General features: G+C 48.6%; 1 long non-coding RNA gene and 1 other non-coding gene across 11 annotated transcripts in view; one reads left to right on the top strand and one right to left on the bottom strand.

The window, feature by feature from the left end:
* Positions 1 to 26162, bottom strand: part of LOC119866598 — a 39113-nt gene that overhangs the window by 5575 nt on the left and 7376 nt on the right. The window contains exons 1-7 of one of the 10 annotated variants that reach the window (XR_005380669.1): positions 22998 to 23351; positions 17992 to 18185; positions 17144 to 17252; positions 14538 to 14581; positions 5929 to 6058; positions 5091 to 5270; positions 3158 to 3331 (exon numbers count right to left, since the gene is read on the bottom strand). This is a non-coding gene — a long non-coding RNA (uncharacterized LOC119866598). Of the gene's footprint in view, positions 1 to 3157; positions 3332 to 5090; positions 5271 to 5905; positions 6059 to 14537; positions 14582 to 17143; positions 17253 to 17991; positions 18186 to 20691; positions 21064 to 21094; positions 21268 to 22997; positions 23352 to 26162 lie in introns of those variants that run through there. The other 9 variants (XR_005380668.1, XR_005380667.1, XR_005380673.1 and 6 more) reach the window with 9 other exon arrangements.
* LOC119866642 lies at positions 1368 to 1472 on the top strand. Its single transcript, XR_005380818.1, has one exon. It is a non-coding gene; the product is annotated as a U6 spliceosomal RNA (small nuclear RNA).

The raw sequence follows: 26162 nt of genomic DNA, 5'->3' as shown, positions 1-26162 counted from the left end.
CAGAAAGGAGCCAGCTTTGCAAAGGGCAGGGGAAGATCTTTCCAGTATGAGGAATAGCTTGTGCAAATGTCCTGGGGCAGGAGGAGGGAGCACAGCTGACTTGGGGGATCTGAAGGAGAAGCAGTGGGGCTGCATTATAACCAGTGAGAGAGAAGAGCCTGGAGGAGTGGGCAGGAGCCAAGCCAGGGGCTCCACGCTCTGAAGGTGGCTTCTCCGTTCCAATCTTCGGCCTGGTTTCACTTAGCAACCTGACACAACAGACCGGCGCCTGACTCCTCCTCCCACTCTCCCCCACTTGGCACTCCAGGAACACTATCTCGCGGCTTAAAAAGAAAAACCAACACACTCCAGCCACCCTCTGCTTTGTTCCAGCAGCTTCCACCGGGACGAAGAAGCAGGCCCCATGAAAAGAGCGTGGGTGATGTTCCCCCAGTGTGCGCGCTCTTCCCACCCCATCGAGCCAGCCCGGGGTGGCTGCACTCAGTATGCTGCCACGGTCGTTGATAATAATTGTTGCATTAATTGGTGCTGTCCGGACCAGACAGAAACGTAAAAGATCCCACTGTGTCCAATAATTAATGTTTTTCCCTCACTGCAACGCCATTAATAAGGGGCTCTTCCAAGAAACGAGTAATTGGCTGGTTGGGCGTCATTAGGGTATTTATAGATAAGCTTTGGTCTGAAGACATAGAGGAAAGCTGATTATGTTTATTTAGACTCTATTATCTATCGCTAATGTGTTATCCTGCGTTCCGATCATCCCCATTCTCTGGGTCCTAATGATACAGGGCACACTCACGATGTGATTTCAGGGACCTGCAACATGGCTTTATCTCCACTGCAAGGGAGAGTGGGGGACAGAGGGGGCGGCTGTTCACAGGTCCTGCTGGCGCCCACTCATCCGCTGCGAACCTTCTCTTTCCGCTGAGAAATTTAGAGCAGGGCTCATGGAAGTACTGGAAAGACAGTTTCTCCTAATTAAACCTCAGAGGAGTGGAAGTTTCTTGGGCCTGTGATTATCTGAAGGGTTTTTGAAAATGTAAATCTGGTTGGGGAAACATTGCTTGGAAAAACAGAGGGAGGAGCAGGCAGCCTGGATTGGAGATATCTCTGCGGTAGCAAGCGGTGAAGTCTCAGCGCCCCTAACACCTGGCCCACATACTCATCTTATCAGATAAGCACACACGCTTCCAAGTGGACATGGTGGCGCGTGGGGCTGCTTTTTCTCCAGGGAGGCTTTGATCCACTTGTCCTTCGCTAGAATTTTTAGAAAAGATTTCTTGTGCTGTTTTTTAAAAAGTAGATAGGCCCAACAGTGTGAACGTACTTAATGTCATTGGACTGTACAGTGAAAAATGTTTAAAAAAGTGCTCGCTTTGGCTGCACGTACACTAAAACTGGAATGATAGAGATGATGGGCATGGTCCCTGCGTAAGGATGACGTGCGAATTCATGAAGCCTTCCAGATTTTTGAGCTTCTTCATGGTTACAAGGAAAGGATTGAATTTTCCTTCATCAAAACTAGCTTTCTTGCACAAATAAATGATCAAGTTAAACTTCAAAAAATGAGTAAAACAGTAAATTTTATTATATATATATTAAGCTTTGATCTGAAGACAGAGAGGAAAGCTGATTATGTTTATTTAGACTCTATTATCTATCGCTAATGTGTTATCCTGCGTTCTGATCATCCCCATTCTCTGGGGAGATATATATATATATATCCTAATATATCCATATATAACCATATATTTATGCCACAATGAAAAACATTACTAGGAGAATAAATAGGGTAATATAATTGATAAGTAGAATTTGAAAGCATAAGGAAGAACTGTAATGTATCTAACACTAATTTTAGAAACGAAATACTTCTGGATGGTCTCTTCTGCAATTGAAACTACCCTTACATTAATATTCAAAAAAGCCTTCCATTAACAACAAAAATCCAAGACAATTATTTTGCCAGTTGACTGAGCTGGACTTTATGGATGGAAGAGTGAACTCAACCTTTATTCTTTTTCACCACTTCCTGTTAAACTTGCTCTGTGGACAGCTCTCTATTCATTCCTGGCTGTGATCCCACATGGGTTCCATAGCTTTTTGTGACTCTTATCAAATAAGGAACCCAGATCTATCCAATAATTTAAAAAAAAAATGTATTCCTTGGGACACCTGGGTGGCTCAGTGGTTGAGCATCTGCCTTTGGCTCAGGTTGTGATTCCGGGGTCCTGGGATCGAGTCCCACATGGGGCTCCCCACAGGGAGCCTGCTTCTCCCTCTGCCTGTGTCTCTACCTCTCACCGTGTGTCTCTCATGAATAAATAAATAAGTAATCTTGAAAAAAAGTATACCTCGATGCATATGTGCATCTACATGCTATACACATATGATGTGCTCTATACCTCATATTCACATGTCTCAAGACACGGTGAGAGTCTAGAGACCTGAGTTCAAGCTCACGTTTGGCCCGTGCATGGCTTGTAAAGGCGGAAAAGGACGCATAATGTCGTTTCCGCACCTGTGAGATGGGGGTGCTGCAAACGCACACTTGGTCTTTGAAAGGTGTGGGATGACATCTCTGGAGCGAGGGGGCCCTGCAAATATCCATCTCTCCCCATCTGACCTTGTATATTCGAAAGCATCTGACCCTCACAATCCTCCACATCCTCCCTCATGCTGTCTTCTCTGGGAAGAATGAGCTCAGAAACACTGACCTGCCTCTGGTCTTGAAAGAAGCTCCCAGAGAGCTGACCTGTACATGCACGTGTGATGTAACTTTGCAAATTAAGTGTGTAATGCTTTTAGAAAATCGATGCCCTTTCCTCTCCTGCTCCCCACCACTGGGACCAGGTAATTTGTGGGCACATCTGTTGCAGGTGTTGGGGAATACTCTTGGAGATATTCTTAGATCCTGGCCTGGGGTCTAAAGGTTGGGAAGCTGGCTCTTGGGACCCAGTGATGCCTGTGGCATCAGAGTAACAGGAGGGGGAAGGCCTGGGAGCCGGACTGGGCCTGGGCAGGTGGCCAAGGTGAGTGGGTGGATCAGCAAACAGACAAGCCAGAAAAGACCAGGAGGGCCACCAGGGGCAGGAAGAGGAGACAGGCACCACAACCCAAACACATATATACACCGTATTTACCAGATACCGCTTACCAGATATTCCATGGCCAGGCAAGCCACTTAACCCCGCTTGGCCAGAGCATTCTCACTTGTAAGGAGGAGTGAGGCCTGCTAAGCAACCAGGCTGAGGTTGTTTTGGCTGGTAGCACTTTAATTTACAGATTGTCTTCTGGGCACCCTTGGTGTGCCACGTGCTGGAGGGAGAGCCTGCAGGATCAAAGAGAAAAAGAGGACGTGCAATCGGCACCCTTGCCTCAAAGAACCCATCGCTCTTCCTACAATCCTGCCATGGCTCCTCATTTTTCTTACCACAAAATCCAAACTCACATTCAGGATCCACACAAAACTTTGGGATCCAGCCTTGAGGCTTCCATCAGGCAATATTTTGTAATGCTTCTCCGCTAGCCTGAGACAAAATTCAGAGGTGGTATGGTTTTTCTGTACATTAAAACATTGATTGATGTCTTAACATAATGCCTTAACTGTAATATAAAGGTGGGAAAGGAGGAAGTAATTTGTAATAAAACAATGTGCATTTCAATAGGTAGATTCCCTGGCATGACGTCACTAATCAACATAAGGACATGCCTTTGTGTGTAAAGTCACAGTAAATGCCACGGCTACAAACACACATGACAGCAGGGGTGTTGTTCGGGAGACTTGAACGCCAAAAGTGATGTTGTCGTGGGTGACATGATTTTCCTTACATGGAGGACACCACTTGGTAATGTTCCCAAAAAACCACAGTGTGATCTTCCCTTAATTTATATGGTAGATCCATTCTTAGACAATTCAATGTATAACTGATTCTGTGCTAAAGTGATCTTCAGTTTATATAAATAGGAGAGTTAAGTCCAGGGCAAGGACATTAGAAATCGGCTTTCCACCTCCACGAATATCCATGAGGGCACCCCAAAGTCACGCAGGACCCAGGACAGCCCACTACTGTGTCAAATTGTTCCATGCACTGCTTGATGTCTTGCATCCTTGGTGCCTGAATTTATGGCACGCCCCCTACAAATATCCCAAACCAACTCAAGGGCAATATCGTCCCCTTGGGAATCACTGATCTGGCCCCTGCCTACCTCTCCAACATTGGCCTTGTCCTACTCTCTCCTTGCTCACTTCATTTCCAGCCACACAAGCTCTTGTCCATTCCCCCCACACATCAAAGGCCTTTGCACATGCTGTTCCCTCGCCCGGGAACTCTCTTCCCTAGTAACTCACATAGTGGCCTTCTCACCCTTCATCTCTCAGCTCACATAACATCTCCAGCTTTCCTAGCCACCCTATTTATACAGTAACTCATGCATCCCCAGGCCTGCCAGGCTCAATCATATTACCCTGTTCTTTCTTGTCTCTCACACATCATGCCAGAATGATCTTTTTCTAGGGGTCTTTCTCACCAGACTGGGGTCAGCAACCCTTTCTGGAAAGGTCCAGAGAGCAAGTATCTTAGGCTCTGCAGGCCATATGGTCTCTGTTACAGCAACTCCATTCTGTCACTGTAGCTCAAAAGCAGCCACAGACCACATATGAACAAAAGGATATGGCTGGGCACCAATAAAACTTTATTTACAAGAACAGGTGGCACTTGGGTCCAGTCCATGGGCAGCAGTTTGCCAACCCCAACACGAGACTATAAGCTCCTTGTTTGTCCAGTTTACTCTTGAATTCCTTGGGTCTAGCACACCGTGGGGAAAGTGGTAAGAGGTGAATGAGTGCGTGTTGAAGAAATGCGCTTATTGTCCAGCTAGAATGAGGAACCACCAGAAAACACAAGAAACACCTTCCAATTCTTAGCAGCCAGGGAAGCATTTACACATTGGTCACACATCTAGCACTATGAGGGTCTTGATAAGGAAGGGAAGGAATGAGAACTCAGGGAGGGCTTCCTGGTGGAAGTGACCCTGAACAGCAGCTGAAGGCAGGCCCCGATGTGGACCATGGTAGTCGTGGCACTCACTTATTCAATCATCAATTCATTCCCTCACTGGAGGGACTTGCGATGAGCGTCATTATCAGGTGCAGATTAACACAAAACATGTCCACCAAGTGCTACCAAGGAAGGAGAAGACTTTGATCTTATTGCCAGGGCGATCTAGAGATTCCAAGGACTCTGTGGCCCGGTCACATTTCTGGGTACCTGATGCGTAGGAGAGACCAAGGTCACGTCTGAGTATGGCTCAGTTGTGCCATGATTGGGCCATGATCCCACCAACCAGCCACACTGGCCAGCCCCACTGGGGCATGCTTGGGAAATCAGTGTGCACCTGTCTTCAGCATCCCCCCAAACCCAAACCCTCACCCTCCAACCCCACCCCAGCCCGAGGCCCTTCCTCACCCCAATCACAGCCTGCTCTTGTGCCCTCCATCACCCAGTGGCATAATCATACGCTTTTCCCAGGAAGGGGTGCCCTAATTGTGGGCACATGCTGGGGCAGATGCTGGGGGCGATTTTGAGCAGTGGTACCCCTGGGCCATCAGAACACCATGACACACCCCTAGGCAGTCCAGGTATTTGGGGAGGGATATTTCAGCAGCAGGATGGGTACCTGGAAACCATGAGTGACAAGTTTTTGATCTTTTAAGGAGCTATTGGAAATTCTTTTCCCCAAAAAAGAATCAAGGTTAACCCCATTATTTCCTTTTGGTTTCTTCCCTCCAAAGCCAGAGGCCTTGGACTTCCTGCAAATCCCATCACTGCTTTTACTTCTCTCGTTGCCTTGGCTTCTCAGAAACCCAGAGCCAAATGCATAGTCCAAGGTGTCCAGGCCCTACCAGGGATGTGCTGTGTCGTTCACCTTCAGTCGAATGGATTTTGCTGCCGAATTTCCCTTTCCCTGGGATTTCTCATCTGCTCTTGAAGCTGTAATAGACGCACATCTGTAGGGCAACTCAAGTCCCCTCAGAGGTGAGCCCAGTGTCTTACTTCTGCATAAGAAAAAAAAAAAATTGCAGAATGTTCTCCCTATCTCCCCACCCCCTCCAACTCCGAACCCACTTTATGAATATGGAGCTTCATTATTTTGAAGGGTAGTTTAATTTAAACCCAAATTATGGTTAGCATTTCATAAGTAATACAATCATTTTCTACCTGCTAATGAGGAGTAAAAATAAATGTATTTCTCAACACGGTATTGATACCTCGCGGTAAAAACAAACAAGAAAAAACACTCCATGTAGGAACTGGAGGGCATGATCTTACCTCAACCTCCTCGGATCTGCGCCCTCGTGGTGACCCTGACTTATTGTGTGACACGGGGCAGCCCTGTAGCACTTCAGTAAGGAATCCCCCGAGAACTGGGGCCACGGCCCAGAAGCTACTAAGTGTCACAGTGAAAAAATCCACAAAGGGTTGCTCTTAATGGAGTGACCAAGAGCAGGGCTTTGGGATTGGACAACCCCTCATGCATCCTTTGTTTGTTGGCCCATTCAGCTAATCAAGTACCTGTCAGGTCAGGCACTGTGCTGAGTAAGGGGTAGCAGTGGACAAGACAAAGAAGGCTCCTGCCTCCACCCCCGCCCCTGACCTACCCTGACAGCACAGGTAAGCAAGGGAGTTACTAAGTGAACAAGGTCATTCCAAACTGCTAACTAACGATGAACAGAGGGGGAGGAGGAGACGGTCATATTAAGAAAGGCCTTTGAGAGGAGGTGATGTCTGAGCTGGCCACAGAAAGGGCAGGGGAAGCATAAAGCAAAGAAACAACACAACAGGTAAGAATGCAGACCTGGAAGACGCAGGAGTGTAAAGGCCCATGAGGATGCCTGCCTCCACCTGAGGTTTTAGGGTGGAAAGGCAGTTTCCAGGACTGTTCAGAGTCCCCGCCCATGTACCTGCGGGCACAACCCAATGTCACTCCTCTCTCACAAGAGGGAGAAGAGGACCAGACAGTGGTCCTGACTGTGGGATCCCGAAACAAAGAGCAAATAAGAAGTAGGGGTAAAAAATGAGCCAAGAACCCCCTTCTTCTAAAACAAACCAGTGGCCCTTGTGCAAGTGGCCGCTGCTGGGCTGTGCGACACCCAGGGGTGGCTGTCAGCCAGGGCCTTCGATCACAAGGGTCTGGTCCCTTCCAGACCTCTCTGAAGACCCCAGCCCCTCCCCAGCCCCCCTGCCCCAGACCACGCCGGAGCCCCTGGGTCCTTCGCAGCATCTAAAGGGCCGTGCTGGGCATCGCCAGTGATTTTTGATCAGCTGATGAGCTAAAGCTTCTCCTGTGGCTCCTGTCTCCAGATACTGTGGTCCTGGGCCTGCCTCGGAACAGACACGGACCCACCCGATAAGCAGCAGGGGCTTCCCGCCCCCTCCACGAGTGGGAGGCGCTGCCGAACCCTGCAGAAGACAGTCCCCGGTGCCACCAGGCCGGGGGCACTCATCCGGGGTGGGCTGGCGACATCTGAGCGCCAGGATCACACCGTGACAAGCGGAGAAGGCACAAAACGCTACCTCGTCACCTTTTTAATGAGTACAATCCTCTGGCTGCTGCCGGGGCCCTGGGAGAGCTGCTATTAATGAGCGCTTAGAATAGACGGTCCTGTTTTATCCACGTATGGCGGCCTGGGAGAGACACTTCAATTTCCATTTTACATCTGCTGCCACGTTCAAGTGTCTCCTTAAGGGCAGGAAAACACTTGGCAAATTCTGTCTTTAAAGAGACACGTTCAAAGAGAGCATTCCCTCCCCACAGCCACATTCTATATGTGAACGCTTTTCAATTTGCAAAGCATATATTTAGATTATGTATATGGAAGCCCAGGAGGCCGCAGGGCCGCAGCTGCACGCACGGCTCCCCCTGCCCCTTGGGGCTGGAGAAGAGGGCTTCTGGTGTGGTCCTTGATTTGGTGGCTTCACTCACTGACAGGGGACCAGGACAGCCTCTGTTTTGTTCCCATTTCTGCACCTTGGTCCTAGCCAGCGGTTGCTGTGGGGCCTGACATGGTGAGTACCATGGTTTCCAGGGGGAAGGGGGCTGGCCCCAGGGAGTGAGCCACATGGGGCCCAGAAAGGAGGGGTCACTGCCCCCACCCCCAGTCCCCAAGGGGGCTGGGGGACGGGGCTAGACTTCGCCAGGGGTCTTCCCAAGACTACAGGAGCACCTTGAGGGGAGGAGGATGGAGGAGGATGGAGGAGGAAGAAGGAGGAAGGAGGAGGATGGAGGAGGAAGGAGGAGGATGAAGGAAGAGGAAGAAGGAGGAGGAAGGAGGGGGAAGGAGGGGGAGGCGAGGACAAGAAGGAACTCAAGGATGACAGGTCTCAGGGAGGCCCATCCCCCTGGTCACAGGAGCCATTGCCTGCCCGGGGACTGAGGGTGAAGGTGGGGAATGTCCCCAGCATCAGGGCCCCCAGGGCGGTGGAAAGCACCACCTCGGCCTCTCGCACTTACCAGCTGTCCTAGTTCGGCCCCATCACAGAGATGCCACAGCCTGGACGCTGGAGCAGCAGACAATCTATTTCTTTCAGCTCTAGAGGCCGAAGTCCGAGGTCAAGGCGCCAGTGTGACCGGCGAAGGTTTCCGCTGAAGGTTCTCCCCTGGATTGTGGCTGGCTGCCTTCTCACCCTGTCCTCATCGGGCAGAGTGAGAGCTCTGCACCCCTTACCCACTTATGACAGCACCAATCCCATCATGGGAGCTGCACCCTCATGGCCTAATTACCCCTGAAATGCCCACCTCCAAACACCACCACGTTGGGGATTAGGGCTGCAACATAGAAATCTGGGCAGGGGAAGGGAGACAGAGACACTCGGCCCGTAGCACCACTGTGTGATCTTGGGCGAGTTGTTGGACCTCTCTGAGTCTTCACTTTGCATCTGTAAAATGGGGTCATAATCCCCCTGGCTGTAGGTCTGAGGTTGGTGTGACCTGCCACCTGCAGAGCTGGCTCCGTGGCATCTGTGTTTATTTCTATGGCCCACTGGTCATCAGAATCTTCCAGGGCAAGAAACACATCCCCCAAGCAACCTCAGAGGACCCACAGGATCAATGTGTCACGAGGAGAAGAAATCCAGAGAAATAAAACCGATCCATACTTTGAAAAAGGGACAATGTGGGATGAAAGCGGCTGACAGCGTGAATTACTGTTGATTTCATCATTGTTGCCATCCCCAGAACAAACAGCCCCAGAAAGCACAGTGGGTCCAACCCTAGGCCTGTGGCATCCCAGGGCATTTCCAATTATCTCAGAGTGTTGTAAAATTCTCACCAAAGATAACTCGTGTTTCGTCTAATTCAAAATGCCACCTTCCTCCCTCATCAGCACTTTGGCAGGCAGGGGAGGTGGCACAGAATCGTGCTGGGGCACAGTCGGCCTGCTGCTTCCCCGGTACCCATTCTCCCACACTCGCAAGCACTATAGTCTTGAGGTAGTGATGGGCCTGGTTACAGAATCTGATTCCCAGCCTCTCTTACAGCCTGATGTGGCCACGTGACTAAGTTCTGGCCACTGAGGCAAGAGAAACTCATAAAAGGAATTCTGAAAATTGTGGATTGTGGACATGATGGCTGGAGCTGCAGCAGGCATTTTGAAACACTGAGGACAGAAGCCAAATGTGGGGAATGGCAAAGCACGGGAAGAGTCAGAGCCTAGGCCCCAGATGATCATGAAGCTACCACACCAGCCTACTCAGACTTCTTGTACATCGGCGGCGGGGGGGGGTGGGTGGGGGGGTGGGAGAACCTTTATGCATTTAAGCCATTGTTCTATGAGTTTTATGTTAGGTACAGCTGACCCTAATCCTAATAAGTATACTTAGTTACTAGAGGCTTGTGGGTGTGTGAAAGAGGAGCCCTGGGTTCCTGGCTACCAATCTGTCCTTGGCAGGAGACATAGGTGCAAGGTGGGGAGGAAGGGGACGGAACATCATGGTGCAGGATGAGGGTCCAACAGCACCTCCTGTCTAGTGTCTACCAAATTTGGCTAGTGCTGGACCCCAGGTTCCATCTCTCCCTGTGTCACTTTCCGGAGCCCCCTAGCTTAAGCCAGAGTCTTACGGGGGGCGGGCTGCCACAGGAAAAGAGCCTAAGTCGGAATGAACTCTGGTTCAAGCCCTACCTTTGACCTACCAGCTGTGTAACTTTGGTGAAGCTACTTCACCTCTGGGCCTCAGTTTCCTCCTCAGAAAAATGAGAGTCACAGTAACACCTAACCCCAAAGCATTGTGTAGAAAAGGTCAACAAAGTGCCTGGAAATCAGCCTTCAGAAGTGATAGCTGTTGGGGCACCTGGGAGGCTTGGTTGAGTGTCTACCTTCAGCTCAGGTCATGATCCCGGGGTCCTGGGATCAAGTCCCACATCGGGCTTCCCGCATGGAGCCTGCTTCTCCCTCTGCCTGTGTCTCTACCTCTCTCTGTGTGTCTCTCATGAATAAATGAATAAAATATTTTTTAGAAAAGAAATGATAGCCGTAGCCGTTATTACTATAGATGAGTTATGAACTGACATTTTCAGAAAGAGGTTTTGGGGCAAAGGCACATCCTCTTTCTTTCTTTTCTTTTCTTTTTTTCTTTTTTTTTTTTTTTGTACATTTCTTTCTGGAAGTGCAGGAGGGAGCAAGACTCTGGCCCAATGGCAGTGGTCCATGCTTCCCAGGTGGAGTGAAATCTGCTCTAATGCCACAAAAGTCACTCCCAGCTATTCGAAAACTAGAAAGAAGACAGAACCAGGAAGGAGGAGACCCAGCTCTTGTCACTGGCTTCACCGCTAACTAGCTGGATGACTTCAGGTGAGTCGCTGCCTCCTTCTGAGCCTCAGTTTCCCCACCCATGAAATGAGGATGCCAGCTTCCATGTCTGAGACCTCTTCTAGCATCAGAGTGCAGCAATTTGATGACATAGAAAGACTAGAGAACCAGGATCGAAACAGCCAGTCACCTGCACTATTTGTACTCGTTGCTGGTTTTCCTCCAGCATCCTCACCCCTGCCAGCTATTCTTGGAATTTCTTTCCAATTGTACCATTTTGGAGACCAGATGCAGGAAGAAGCATCATTTCTGCAGCCCCCAAGGCTAGATCTGAGGACGGGGTAAGAAGAGATTTGAGAGAGTAGTTTGCATCCCTTTATGCAACCTTGATGAAAAAAATTCAGATATGTGAACCCAATAAACTGGAAGATTCTCTGTAAAAGAATCATCTAGAAATGCAAATAACCTTGCTCATCTGAGTCTTGTTCATATGAGTTATGCGGAGATGATGAGAAGGAAATCAGGCCGAGTGTTAGCTACCAAGCTTGAGGCCTTAACCACATGGTTAACATCCGTCACTAATTCCGTCCTTTCCAGAAGAATCCCATCAGGCAAGCACTCCTGTCCTCATTTTGCCAGTATGGTCGGCGGACAGTAAAGTTACACATTTTGCTCAAATTGAGGTCATACTGACGGGCAATGGTTGAACCAGGATACTAATCTTGATCTTACCTAGGCTGTCACCCTCACACCATCACACCTGAAAGAGAAGCAGCATCATGCCAGGGAAAAGAACAAAATGTCACCCTAGAATCTGCTGGCAGCGGCTGGCTGTGTGTGTGACCTTGGGACAGTCCCAGAATCTCTCCTTGCCGGTGTGTGCTCACGCGTCAAAGGTAGGCCCTGGAGAGATCAGAGCCCCACTCTGCAGAATGGAACCTGCCGGTAGATCTCCCAGCTGCCGGGGGGATGCACCGCCCCACTCCGCGGTCAGTAGATACCTGGGCTGCCAAGGGGAGACACACAGCCGTGGAACAGGGCCCTCTTGGGAACCTCCAGATGGGCAGATGACCGGGCCCCCCGACTTCACAGGTCTCCCCTGACCAACTCCGGAGCCCCATGGGTGCCTCCTGAGGCTCCAAACCCAGGCAGATCTGCTTGCCAACATGTAACATTGAATATTTGGGATGCCTGGGGGGGGGGTGCTCCAAACGTTCACCCAACTCTCCCATTCTAGAGACTCTGCTTCCCGGGCCGTGTCTTTAGGAGGTGGGGAACCCTCGCTGGCATTGTCATTTACCCGTGTCAACCACGCGGTGCCAAAGGAGGTCACCGCTCCATCCTGAGACTTCTGCAATATAGGGACGGTGTTGCTGTAAAGAATTTAACAGGCCAACAACTGACACTCGAGCTCTTTGGGATCCACCAATGGATCTGATGCCCATGTGCTGCCAAAAAGCATTTATTGTCTCATAATTCGATTTACTTTTTTTCCATGCTGCTCCCAGTGCCTGCAAGTAGGGGCAAAATGGCTGATGTCTCCAGATGCCACGGAGGCTAATAAAGCTTGCTGTGCTCCCAGCATGCTCTCTGCTGTCAGAAACCGGCAATTAACTTAATAGGGTTCTTGAAATGGAGTCGATCCGGGAAATGTGGCATGTGTTGACACTCTCCTGCTGATCCAAGCAGCCTCCCACCATTGACTTGCAGGGTCTGTTTGCTATTTGAATTATTTAGGAGCTTGTTATGTGAATTAAAAAGCAGCACTTTGCAGCATTAAGTCTAATATTTTATGATCTTCAATTGATTAGGTGGGCTTTCAGGATTACATGGAAAGGTTAAGATAAAACACGCCTCAGACAGGCAGCTCTCACCAGTCTGCTTTGCTCTTCAAAAATCTAGATGAAAACCCAAAAGGAGCCTGCCTCCCTTTTCCCTTCCAAATGAGTCTTCTGGAACCTGTTTTTGGGGCCATCAAAGAGCTTGTGCACCCTGGGGATACCAGGTGCCCTGGCTTCTCAGGACTAAAGGAGGCTGGTGCCCCATTTATCTACTTTTCGTTTATGTCTTTCTTGGCACAAAGATGGCACTGATGATGCGATGCCCAGAGGGACTGCATCCCAAGCCCAGGCCTGCAAAGGGAGAGCCCTGCTGTGGGTTCCCAGCCACTCAATTGGACCTGGATGGGCACCACTGCCACACCTGCCCTTGGCCAAGGGTGTGTCTAACACACCTCCCTCGACCACATGTGCCAATTCATGCTTTCTTTGGCCTGCCAGCTGTCACCACCCTCTTCCTTGGCCAAGACAATAGCACTGGTCTTCTCCCATCACCCCCATTCCAATCCACCATACATTCTGCAGCCAAACCTAGTTCTGGCTATGAAACTCCCCTGTTCAGAAACATTCAGTGGCTCCCCATTGCCTATTAAGTATGTACTCATCAACCTGAGCCCCAATCCTTTTTCTAGCCTCATCTCCTTTTTTTTTTTTTTAAGATTTTATTCATTATTCATGAGAGAGAGAGTGAGAGAGAGGCAGAGACACAGGCAGAGTGCGAAGCAGGCTCCATCCAAGGAGCCTGATGTGGGACTCGATTCCCGAACTTGATCCCGGGACTCCAAGATCATGCCCTGGGCTGAAGGCAGGTGCCAAACTGCTGAGCCACCCAGGGATCCCCCGCCTCATCTCCTATTGCCCCCATATCAACCAATCAGATGGAGCTACTTGCTATTCTTTAAAAACACTTTTGCTTTCTTAACTCTCAAGCTTTGCTCATGCCATTCACTTGCTGCATTACATCTCCCTTCTTCATCTACTGAAACTCTACTAGTCCTTGATAATGAAGAGTAAATAAGTACATAGTATAGAGGTTCCTATATTCTAAGAACTATAAATATGATTATTTAATATTCATAATCCTGTAAGATAGGTATCTTTATTATTTGCATTTTATAAATGGCAAAACTGAGGTTCAGGCCAGTTGGCTAACTTACTTCCCGAAAATCACTTGGCTACCTGGGATTTAAATGCAGGTAAACAAAGCTCATCTCAATCTCACTTCCTTGGTAAAGCCATTCCTGCCTTTATCTGGGTGGCCTTTCTCCTCTGAGGTTTGCAGTGTCCACTTTTCCACTGCACTGACTTATTCAGGCAGCAAGTGTAGGTACATGGCTCTCTTCTGTACCAGGATATCAATGTCTTGGGACAGTCAGGGCCTCCCTTGTATCACTGCAGGGCTCAGGATTTGCACACAGTAGGTGTTGACTCAAGCAGGCCATCAGCCTGACCACAGGGTGGCTCCCCACCCCAAAGTCACAGGTCCCGGAAGACTACCTGGTCCCTCTTGTACTTCAAAGGAGTAGAAGGAGGCACTGCTAGGTGCTAAGTGAGTGACAGCACAAGCTCTAAAGGGTGACTTGAATTTGAATTTCCAAGCACCCCCTCTTTCAACCATGCAACCTTAGCCTCACTGAGCTAGGGGTTCTCACCTGTAAATGGAAATAACAGTAGTCCCCACTCCATAAGGAAATTATCAAAACTAAGTGCAATAACGCTTCAAAAGCACATGGCCCCTAGCACACATTAGGGGCTTAGGAAAAGTTTGCTGTCATTCCCATTGGATTGACCCCAGTGGAGTCTCTAAACCACCTCCTGCAGCTCTGAACCCTGGGCCCAGCATCTCCACACCTCCAGTTCCTCACCTGGAACATGGGCTATTTAAAACTCACCTGATAGGATTACGGGGAAGGACTTAATGAAATAACAGATGGGCCTGGAACAGAACAGACAATCAGTATATGAATAATAGTATGTTATTTTTAATTAATATAACCTCCACCTAAGCTAAGAATATTTACTTTTCTAGAACACCATGAAGACGGTCCTTGACCCCTGGAATCAACAGCTTTGTGCAAAACAAACCCTGCAGCAGACTGTGAAAAGGCCACACAGCCCCCCGCCTCCAGGGGGCACTCAAATTAACAGGGGAGGCAGGATGGAAAGCGCTGATCTCCCCCAGGGCAGGAGGAGGGCAGGACCGCATGCATGGGGAGCCCTGAGCAAAGTCCCAGGAACTCAGCTGGGAGAGGCTACTACTGCCCGAGCCTGTGACCTGATCCATCAGATCTGTTGGATGAGATGCCTTCTTAGGAGACCTTCTCCCTCAGAGTCTCAGCGGTCACTCAAATCCCTTAAGTAAGGTGTGGCCTGCTGCAGGGAGGTCCTGAAGCCAGGATGGCGTTCCCAGGACTGTCTCGCCCCACATTGTGCTGGATCTTATTTTTTAAGGCAGTCGAGGTCCTGACGTTGGGCCATGTGGATGAGCTTAAGGGGTCAGGGCCCCAGGAAGTCTCTCAAATATGTGCAAGATCTTACATGAATGTGTGCAGGGAGTTACACTACATAGAGGTTCTAGAAGATTCTGTGTATGTCAGGATAGACTAACTGCTCCCTGCAGTGACAACCCCTCAATCTCAATGGCTTAATGCAACATGTCACAGTCCAAGCAGGCTGATAAGGAGTAGGGGTGAAGAGCAGGGCTCTGCTGGCAGGGCCTCCTCCACTTCCAAAATGTGGCTTCCAAAGTCACCATGAACCCTGACATTCAGCTAGCAGATGGAGGAGGAAATGAGCATAAAAGATCTTACAAGAAACTTTAGGGGTCAGGCCTGGAAACAGCATTTGTTTCCACAGATATGCTCACATTCCACTGGCCAGAACTTGGTCACATGGGGCCCTGGACTGCAAAGGATGTTGGGAAATGTAGTCTTCCTATGTACCCAGGAGGAAAGGAAAACTGGTTTGGAGAAGATATCTCACAGCCCTTCAAAAAGGACTTGTAAAACAAACTAAAACAAAACAAAACAAAAAACCACCAAAAAACCAAAAAGGACTTGTACAGGGGAAGAAAAGCAGAGTATAAAGAAGACTAATAAATACTATTTGCTTTATGTACATTATTCATTTAATCCTCACTACTAGTAGTAGGTTTTTTAGCTTTATGTCCATTTTATAGATAAGAAAACTGAAGCTCAGAAGACTAAGTCACTTGCCAAGGATCACACGGTAGTGAATGGTAGAACCCAGAATACACCTCACTCTTGTCAACATATAGTTTGAAAGGTTCTCCATTTTATGACTTTTGGGTATTACATATTTTGAGGGGGAAAGCAAACATAAATGGAGAAGATAGTTTTGAGCTTGTATTTTAGGGTCAGCTACCATTTGTGGACTGTTTATTCTGTGCCAGACACCGCTTAAAATGCTTTTCCATGTATTGCATAATTAACTCCTCCCACTGACCTTATAAGATTCATCTAGCTGTTACCTCAGCTTTATGGATGAGAAAATGGAGGCACAGAGAAGTTAGGCAATTGTCCCAAGGCCCCACAGCTAGTAAGTAGGGGAACAGGGACTCTACCCCTGGTGGCTACCTCAGTTCCATAGGTATGCAGTGCACCCACCAACCTATGCATGCACTCATGCAGTTGCTCTAGGTCACCCCATGAGATCAAGGCAAATAGAAAACACATATCCTTCATCCTCGAGCCCCCACCATGCAGCCCAGTCCTGCCCCTCTGCCTCAGGGGTCATAGCCTGACAGTGGGAGTCCTCTCAAGAACGTGTCAACACACCAGTAGAGTCACCAGCCACCTGTTGTCTGGGAGCACCATGACAGAGCCCATCAGCCCATGCAGGGTGACTGCTGTCCCCTTTACAACCTCACTCAATCTGCCTGCTGGTTTTATGAAGGTAGTTTTTCTTTTTACTATCTCCAACCACTGCATCATTTAAGCCAAAATAAATTCAGTGAAGAGCCAGAAGCAAGTCTGGGGTAAACATGGAGGGGAATCAAGGCAACAACATCTCCCTCAACCCACCCCGGCCCTCGGAGGGATGGTTTCACCTAGGGTGAGGTCCGGGGATGGAGAATGTGTCCTCACTTTGCGCCTTGAACAAAGCCAAGATGTTGACCTCAAGCTCATATACAGAAGCAGCAGACTGATGGGTGGGCATGTGGAAGGGACACAGAATCAGCCCTCAGTCCAACAGAAGTACTGTGTGCAGGTGGATCCCTAAGTCAGAGGGGTGGGTGGGGGATGTAAAAGCACCGAGGTCGAGGGAGGGGGACACTCAGACAAAGGTAGAGCTTTGGGAGGAAGGAAGAGGGCAGCCCCCACATGCCAGCTCTGCACCAGGACCTGTGGAGCTGTGGCAAAGACGCCAGGACCCGAGTCAGCCAGACTTCCCTCGGGACCAGCTCCTCCATTCATTAGCCCCATTGTTTCACCTCTCAGTTTCTCGGCCTATGAAATGGGTGTAATGTCCGGCTCACCTCACAGGGCTATGGGAAGGCCTGGGGCGTTGAGCATGTGGAGCACCCTGCCCAAGGTCTGGAGGGAAGCCGAATCCAAGTGTTGGCCCAGGGGCCTTTGAATACAGGCCTCTCAGAAACAAACAAACAAAAAGTAACAGACTTAGTCGTCTAATCACCTGTATCGCCAAACAAGACACCTCATTATAGTCATTTGTTTTGCAATTAAAATAAACACCTCTTCATTTTTCTTGGGCCGTGTGCAGGATCAAGGAGGGGGCCAGTGGCTTGTCCCCTGCTCTCCCAGGCCCAGCACGGACCAGTGCCCATAGAACTGAATGTTTCTGAAGTCAGCAGTTCTCACTTGAGAGCGCACGTCCCCGGACGTTATCTTCATTAATCCTCTCCATGGCCCTGGGAGGCAGGTGGAGCCGACCTCATGACCCTCATTCTACAGGCAAGGAAATGGAGACGCCCCAAGGGTTTCATTTAGCAAAAGTAGCAGCGCAGGGGCTCTGAGCCAGGTCCTCTGGATCCAAACACAGGGTGTTTTTGGTGACCCCAATGGGGTTCAGCACCCTCTTGGCTGCCTGAGGCCTGGCAGGCGGGCGCCAGGATAAGAGCATGGGCCCTGGAGTGAGACTGTGGGTTCCAGTCCCAGCTCTGCCATTTACTGTCCCAGAGACCTTACTTGTCCCCAAGCTGCTGGACCTCTCTGTCTCATCCCTAAAATGGAGCTAATGTCACTTCCTTCGCCTCAGATTCTGTGATGCGTGTAAAGCAATTAAAACAGGGCCCCGTGTCTACAGAAAGAGCCAGTAGGCATCACTACTGGTACCCTGTGTGGGGAACCACACCCGCCCACCTACCTTCTCTGTTTGCTTCTGATGCTCCGTACCCCCTGGATGGCCGACGCTGTGTCTTCTCCATCCTGGAGACGGAGATAGAGGGTCAGGGCGGCGTGGGGGTCTGGGGTGCGGGCTCTGGTTCCAAGTTCAGACCTCATCACTCCCTGGCTGTGTAACCCTGGTGAACTCTATGTGTGCTTTGAGCTTATTTCCTTCTGCAGAAAAGGAGATAATAATAGAATCTGTTTCAGAGAGCTATAACCCATTAAGTGATGTCACACACATGAAGTATCTAGAACAGTCCCTGGCACAAGGGAAGCACTAAACAAGTATTAGCTATTATTGTATCTATGTCCCCGGCACCCACCACTGGGCTCGGTCCAAAGGCGCTAAGCAACTGGTTTTGGAAGTATGAATGAGTTGAATATTTATGCTTCTTGTTCTCTGGATAGCTAGAGGTCTTCAAATTCTTTCCCAGAGATACGACCCCGGGATGGGAGTTGGCCACCCAGGATGGTGACCGTGTCTGAGATACTCATTGTTTATAATGGCCTCACTGAGTAAATAAATAGTGTGAGATGGGGAGCCAGGCCAGGCCTTCCAGAAATACTCTGTCCCTGGCTCCAGCTTGGGCACAAAGACACAGTGACCCTAGCCAGTTGACTCATCACCCCAACATGAGCTGAACTGCTGAGGCAGCCCCACCCAGCCTCTCTCAGCCCTCACTGGCTCCTTCACATGGCCTGGCAAGCCCAGCAGGAGCCAGTCTAATAGAAGCAGCTGGCTCTGGGGAGGGGGAAAAGCAGGTGTGATCTGTGATGAGTGCCAAGGAGGGGAATCAAAGGAGCAGAAAGTCTTGGCTGGGGAGGTTGAGGACAAAAGGTGGGCGCCCAGTGATGTCATCACTATAAGGGGGGGGGATGAAGGTGACACTGGAAAGCAGGTAGCATTGCTACTCTGCGGGGTGAAGGTCTACAGAGCCCCTGGGCAATTAGGGGAGAAATCAAGACTGGGAAGAAAATCCGGAAGGCCCCCCATCACTTCCCAGGATCATGGGAGGGCTCAGAAAAGACTGGTTCCAACCTCATGGTCAAAACGAGTCAGTGTACCAAGACACCGAGAAAAGTCTCTAAATGACACTTTTCTTGAAAACCTCCTCTCTTTCAGGAAATTGTCTACTTACTTAAAAAAATATATATAAATATATATATAATATATATATAAATTCCATGCTGATGGTTTCACATCACTTAGATGCGATATGGTTCCACCACTTTGACATATAGGTCAGAAGATGAGACTCCATTCATCCACCTACAGTTTTTACTGAGCACTTACTACCTAGTGGACAATGATCAAAGCACTGGGACCTGCAGAGAACAAGAAGAAGCAAGTCCCCATCTCACAAAACAGATTTGGGGGAGGAGATAGACAATAAACACAAAACAAAGAGAGGTGAATATTTGGATCGGATAAATATGAGGAAGAAATAAAGAGCTCTGTTAGAGTGATGAGTGGGATGGGAGAGCCAGGTGGTGGTCATGAAGATCTTTCAGAGGTGACAGCTGAGCTGAAGCCTAAAAAGAAGCCAGGATGGGGACAAGGGAAGAGCTCTGCCTGCAAGCACAAAAGGCCCTGAGGCAGGCAGGGACTGTGGTAGGGAGGTCCAAGGAAAGGAAACCGTGTGGCTCTGAGGCGCCCGAGACCTGCTGACGCTTGCAGGCCCTCTACTTTGTGCCTGGCACCCTTCTAGCACTTGACTGGCAGTTGGTTAAGTGCCCGTGAGGACCCCTGAAAGTAGGGCTCCACTATCGACTCCAATGTAGGCCAGAGAGGTTAAGGAGCCTGCCGGGAGTTACCCCCGCCCCCCGCCCCCAGGGCAGGCCCGGCAGGATTGCAGCCCGCACCCCTGCACCCCTCTGCCAAGTCCCAAATCCCGAGGTCCCTGGCGCAGATCCCAGGCCAGGGCTGGAGGATGCAGCCCCTGTGAGCCTCAGAGAGGAGCTCCTCCGCTTTGGGTCCCGGACCCGGGGAAGTGACGGGTTCCCAGAGTGTGTTAGACGTCGGTTCCATGGCCCTTGGGGAGCCCAGCCCAGCCCAGCCCCAAGCCCCCACGTGCGCTCCAGCTGCCTGCGCTGAGCTCGCGGGGGTCGGGGGTCGGGACCCCAGGCCAGCGCGCCCACCCCCGGCGGGGCGCCCCGGGGACCCCCTTTCCACCCGGGGGGCTGGGGGCGAGGAGTGGCCCTGCTCCCGGGCCCTCGCAGCGCAGGCGCCCCGGACGCGCGGGGCCCAGACCCGGCTTGCAGATCGGCCTCCCCGCGCCCCTCGCTCGGCCGCGCCGCCTCCTCCGGGAGCCCCTGGGGCGCCTCCCCCGGGAGGCCCTTTCTGCCCCTAGGCCGGCCCCGGGCGGGGTGCGGGGGGGCCCTCCGAGCCCAGGGGGCCCCCCCGGAGCTCCGTGACCCGGGCGCCGCCGCGACTCGGGACGTCCCATCCCATCCCGAGCCTCTGCACCCGCAGGTCGGCGGGCCTGGCGGTGGCGCGGCCTGATTGGCAGGTCCCCCCTTGGCAGGGGTGGGGACGCCGGGGAGGGCTGTTGTGCACAATTGCTGTTTTTACTCCTGCCATCATTAATTCAACTATTGACAGAGAAAGGAGGGTCCGCCGCGGCTTTGTGTCACGCACTCACTGTAATTTACTTGAAAAGAATTAAATCACAATTACCTGCCATTCGTTTTGCATAAAACGAGCTGTGAGGAGCCGGGCGTCGCAGAGTGCTTGGAAGGACAACAGCCCCATTGTTGCCATATTAGAACAATATTTCTCAATTCGAAACTTAAAACATTCGAATTAGCAGCTCTGTTTGACTGCGGTGGCCCTCGGATGGGCACGGCTGACACCCCACCTCGGACTCCAGACGTTACAGTTAACGAGCATAATTTTCATCCATTTGAGTCTAGACCGATCTTTTAAAATCGTCGCATTTATTGCATAAATGTACCTCCCAAATGTTGGAAAGGAAAACGCAACCTTTTATCTGTTAGGGAGCCCAGTTGATAAATTATCTAAACGCCACGAAAATTCCTCCTGCTGGAGCTAAAAGGAGAGCAAACTGTAATTAACTCACTTGAGATTTGTTTAAATGTCCAAAGAAATCACACTGCTTCTCCAATAAAGTTACTTCTGTTCTCATTTCTCCCCTTTCAGATTACGGTCATCAGGTAAACACGAGTGATTAGCTTTTAAGCCAACGTTTTTCAAGTGTACTTAAAATATTCAATTCTGCAAAATTACATCACTGCGAACCTGTGTGTTCAGCAAATTTGAAGCCAGGCTGGGTTTTAACAACTTCTGTAAAAGTAAACTGCTGCTTTGAGTGAGCTGTAGTTTCCATTAGCAGTAATAGTTTTTCAGTAACAAAATGTAACTGTTCAATCAAGCTTGAATATTAAAAGGAACCCAGTTACTAATTGTAAGAACTCTGGAACCAGCAGGAAAAACAGCAAATAGAAAAATACAATTGGTAACAGGGAGAGTTGTGTCTGCGCAGGGAGAGTAACATATTAGAGCAACTTTCTGCATATGAAAATAAAGAGAAGTGACGGAAAATAAGGTTGAAATTAGTAAAGATGAACGACCAGAAAGGTAGAGTTTTTAAAATCTGAGTGGTTAAAAAAAAAAAAAAAAAGTAGCTGAAATGTAGATTTAGTGCAGAGAATAATTAAAGTGTGAAATAAGAAAACTTACAACCTAGAAAAGCCAGTCAGAAAAGGAGTAAAAACACATTTGCTATTGCTAACACTGGATTTTCCTAATTTTCAAAAATGCAGTTTTGTGATTGAAATGTTATCGGTATTTTAAGAGGTTTTTTTTGTTTTTTAAAGTGAAAGCTGCTAGTTGATTTTTTTGTTTAACGAGTAGCCTTTTCCTGTAAAGAAAACATATTTTATTGTCTGTTCCCTTTTATTTTTTTAATGAGTGTGAAAATTAAAATGTTCACTTTGATTTTTAGTGACTTAAAAATTTGTAAGTAATTTTTCCTTTTGTGTGTGTGTGTGAGAGAGAGAGAGAGAGAAGAACCGTTTGGCTTCAGCAGAAAACAAATTACAAGTGGATCAAACCAAGGACTCAACTCTATTTTCATGACTGGGGTTTTGAAGAATAATCCATAGAGATGGGGGAGGAAAGGATTCATCAGGCAAATGAAACAAAGTCCCTGATCTATATTCCTATTCTGATATCACCTCGTGGAATATCGGGAACATTTTAAGTTCCAGCCTAAGCCATGAATTCCTTCAGAACAAATCAAATGTCTTTAAAGAATATTTCTGTTTGAAAAGGAATTAAGCTCTCCTGAAAGAATTTTAAAGGTTGTGATATTCACAGTCTGATAAAGCAGCACCTTTAATGAAATTCTAATTAGCAATTTCATGCACTTTGCTATTAGTCATATCAGATTAGTGCACATTTTCACAGCCTTCCTTTAATTAAGTGCACTTATTCCAAGTTTCAAACACTTTCCTTATAAGATGAAAACTGTGCTGAAATGTTATTTAGTAAACAGAGGAAGTGTGAAAGTGTAGGTGTGCGTGTGTACAGGGGCGGACATTTTTAACTATCTACAAATTTTTTTACATTTATAGAGTTGGTGAACTCAGGTTTTCATTCCTTCTTTTCTTGTGTTCTCAATGTTTCCTTGGGATTTCTAAGGGACCTATTCAGATCCTCAGTCCAAGTGCACATCGTGCGTATTTTTGCTTGAAACGTATATTCTGGATGCCTATATCTATATGTGGGAGGATTTTTTTTTTGTTTCAAACATCTTTTCTCTATGTGTGTGTGTGTTTGTATTAGTATGTATGTGTAGTGTATATACATATATACATATATATGGGGGGAGAGAGAGAGAGAGAATCAGAGAGAGGGGGAGTGAAAGAGGGAAACTGCGCAACATACAATATTTAGTTTTTGACGTCTCTGAAAAGCAGTGAGAAAGCATTTGCCCATATAACATCCCCCACCCCTGTCACCTTTTGCAGGCACCTCTTTTCCTTTGAAAACAGCGATATGATGTCTTTCGACCTTCTAAATTTCATTCTGAAGCTCCAGCAAGGAGCCAGCAGCTAGCTTCGGGAGCCGGATCCATGGAGCACAGGATATCTTCCTTCATGTCAGACCCCACTTCTCCACTGTGAGAGCTCAGTAGTCAAGCCAGTCTTTTCCAGGCAAAGCAGGACCTAGTCTGGGGGCTCCAACCCTGCACACCCCCTGAATCCCCCGATCATCCCTCCCTCCCAGCCTGCTGGAGGGTTGTTCCAATTCAGGGAGATTGTATTGTCTGTGAATTAACCTGATCTTATCTGTAGGCTTTTGTCAAGCGGAAATTTTTGTTGCCTGTTTTGCTCAGAGGTTGAAACTTGTAATATATTAACTAATTGCTTGCATCTCTAACACATGTTCTCTTGTTGGTGTCATTCATTTATACTGTAACATTTTTGACATTTTTAGATCGTCTCTTGGGACTCCTGGGCCTCTTAGCAGTTCCCTCCATGAAGAGTGTTTGCCTAATGATTACTGACTGACATCTCAATAACGAGCAACGGAGGAGTTGGGTGCATCTATTGAAGAGTTCGGGTGTGTGCGTGTGTGCGTGCGTGCATATGTGTGTGTGTGTGTGTTTTAATTCATGGTCCACTTTGTCAAGTCATGTGTGAGCCATAATTTAAGCTAATAATTACCAGACATGAATTCAATGAAACATTGGTGTCTACACTTAAAAAAAAAAAAATCGTCCTGAATTTTAATGCATTCAGAAAACGTTTGCCTAGGGCCAGGCTGGGTCCAACACGCATATGGAAGCACTTTAAAAGTGATAAATGATTTGGAATCTACCCTGTCTACTGGTGTGCTTCTCAGGAAAGAAAATTAGAGCTAACAGGTGTTAGATAGGGAATGCTGGGGCATTTTAATAGAATTGTCAAAATGTTGGTACCAGATGTTGACATTAATGCACACAACTCGGAACGTAATGCCGGGCCGCCATTTAAATGATTATTTGTTTAAATTTCAAGTCGCCAGCAGGAAATCCTTACTTTGTTCAGCACCTTACTCTACACACCATCCCCCTGCTCTTTCCCCTACGATTTGCATCAAAGTGCAGTGGCTGCTCAGCTCACATATGCATGCTTTAAATAATCCATGCCTGTCAAATTTCATTTTTTCTTTTCAGATCATACTCATCACATCCCCATCCTCGCCAGCCTTGAAGTCCGCCTCAATGTATTCGTTTATGAGAAAAAATGATTTAAATACTGCCAGTTACAGGCTAATTAATCTTTGAACTCCTCGGCAACTTCAAATGTATATAGCAAGTAATCTGCATGAACTTGTAATTACTATGTATTTATACGATCTTTTCCATGTAATCACCAAGTCGTTACATGGTTATGTGAGCCTTGTAAATCATGGTGATAGCAGAAAACGAATCTTGCCCACGCCACTGCAAACAGCCCATGCGGGAGCCGCTGGTATCCACCACAGTCAATTAATCGAAGGATCCGGAAAGACTCGACGCTTTAAAGGACACTCCAACGCCTGCCTGCGATACAGTCCCAACTTAAAGAAATATCAGGGGATTGAGAGACTGGTGAGGTGGGCAGAGAGCAGCCTTTGCATCCCACTTTTGTACAAAGACCGTGATTGGTTTGGGCCATTTATTCCTGCAGAAGTTGAAAGGCAATTAGGAAAAAAAAAAAAAAAAAAAGTCTAGGCAAAATCCGTTGGTTGTGCAAGCAGTGCTTCTGCTGTGACTTGGGGGAAGGTCCTGAAATAAATTCCAGTGTGAGTTTCAAGAGCAAACCCGGAGGCAGACTTAGGTTGTCATCTTTTTGAACCCAATTAAAGCGGAAGCAAAACCTCCAGTTTTTGCACACCGGGGCTTCCTGTCCCAACTCTTCAAAAGTCAAACTCTGTGTGTGTGTGTGTGTGTGTGTGTGTGTGTATACACATATATTTGTGTGTCTCTGTGTCTGCATGCAAGAACTAACGTATACCTTCAAAAACCACTTTGGACCATGCAGGCCCTATTGTTCGAAAGCAACCCCCATATGGGAAGGCCCCTTCTCTCCTCCTTGGGAGGTCCCCTCCTCTCTCCTCAACTGGACAGCTGAGGTCTGGTTTTCCTTGGCGCAAGAAAGGGTAAGGCAATACACAGAACCGTGGCCTTTCTGGGAGCTCCGATGGGCCACTCAGAACAGAGCCAGGGGGATCAAGAGGCTAAGCCTGGACTGGATTCTGAATTTCTGCAGTCATGAGCTTCGCTCTTTTCTCAGCCCTACTCAGGAATAAGGAGGCGGAACGTAGGCAACATGCCTGGAGGCTCCATCAGGACCTCTGCTCACCCGGACCCTTGCCTGGAGCTCCCAACACAGACCCAGACCATGCCCCCAACCCACTCAGAGGCTCGCCCGTCTAGACTGCCCTGTCTCATACGGTAACCACCAGCCACAAATGGCCATATAAATAATTAACATGAAAGATTAGGTTTCTTGTTGCACAAGCCACATTTCAAGTGTTCAAAATGTGGCCAGTGGCTACCATATTGGATAGTGCGGATACAGAATATGTTCAAGACTGTTGGTCTAGAACTCTACGTAATTTGCTGTTTCGGTCCTGATATTTTCCCGCCCAGAGACAGTGGCATTTAGCAGCACCTAAGCACAAAATCAGAGAGGTTTCCCTGAGCCCATCAAGAGGCTGCCTTGCCTCGCCAGGAAGACCTCTCCTCACTATACCTGGCCTTTTGTGCAGGGTCAAGGTCAGGCCTCGGGCTGAGTGGGTCACTCAGAGCTCAGTGGGTACCAGCTGTGAGGAACAGAGGCTCCAGGCCCCACAGAGCCCTGGAATATGCCTGAGGCCATGGAGGCCTCGACGTGGCTAGTGGCTAGTTCTGCTAGCCAAATTAATATTTGCATCGTGGAGATGCCAGCCTTTGCCTGTATAAACCTGGGATGCCACTCTGCCTTCTAGGGTAAGAGATTCCAGTCTCATTAGCTAGGAAGAAATTCTAATTATTCATTATATTTCAACATAGAAGCTGTTATTGGCTGCTTGACTGATATTTTATGCTACTCCCGATTACGGCTGTTCTTCGAGAGCTACCACAGGCCAGGCCACTTACATCTTGAATCCTCACA

This window comes from Canis lupus, chromosome 28, assembly GCF_011100685.1.
Source record: "Canis lupus familiaris isolate Mischka breed German Shepherd chromosome 28, alternate assembly UU_Cfam_GSD_1.0, whole genome shotgun sequence".
In the NCBI taxonomy this organism is placed as follows: Eukaryota; Metazoa; Chordata; class Mammalia; order Carnivora; family Canidae; genus Canis; species Canis lupus.
This window is presented reverse-complemented; position numbering and strand designations above follow the sequence as displayed.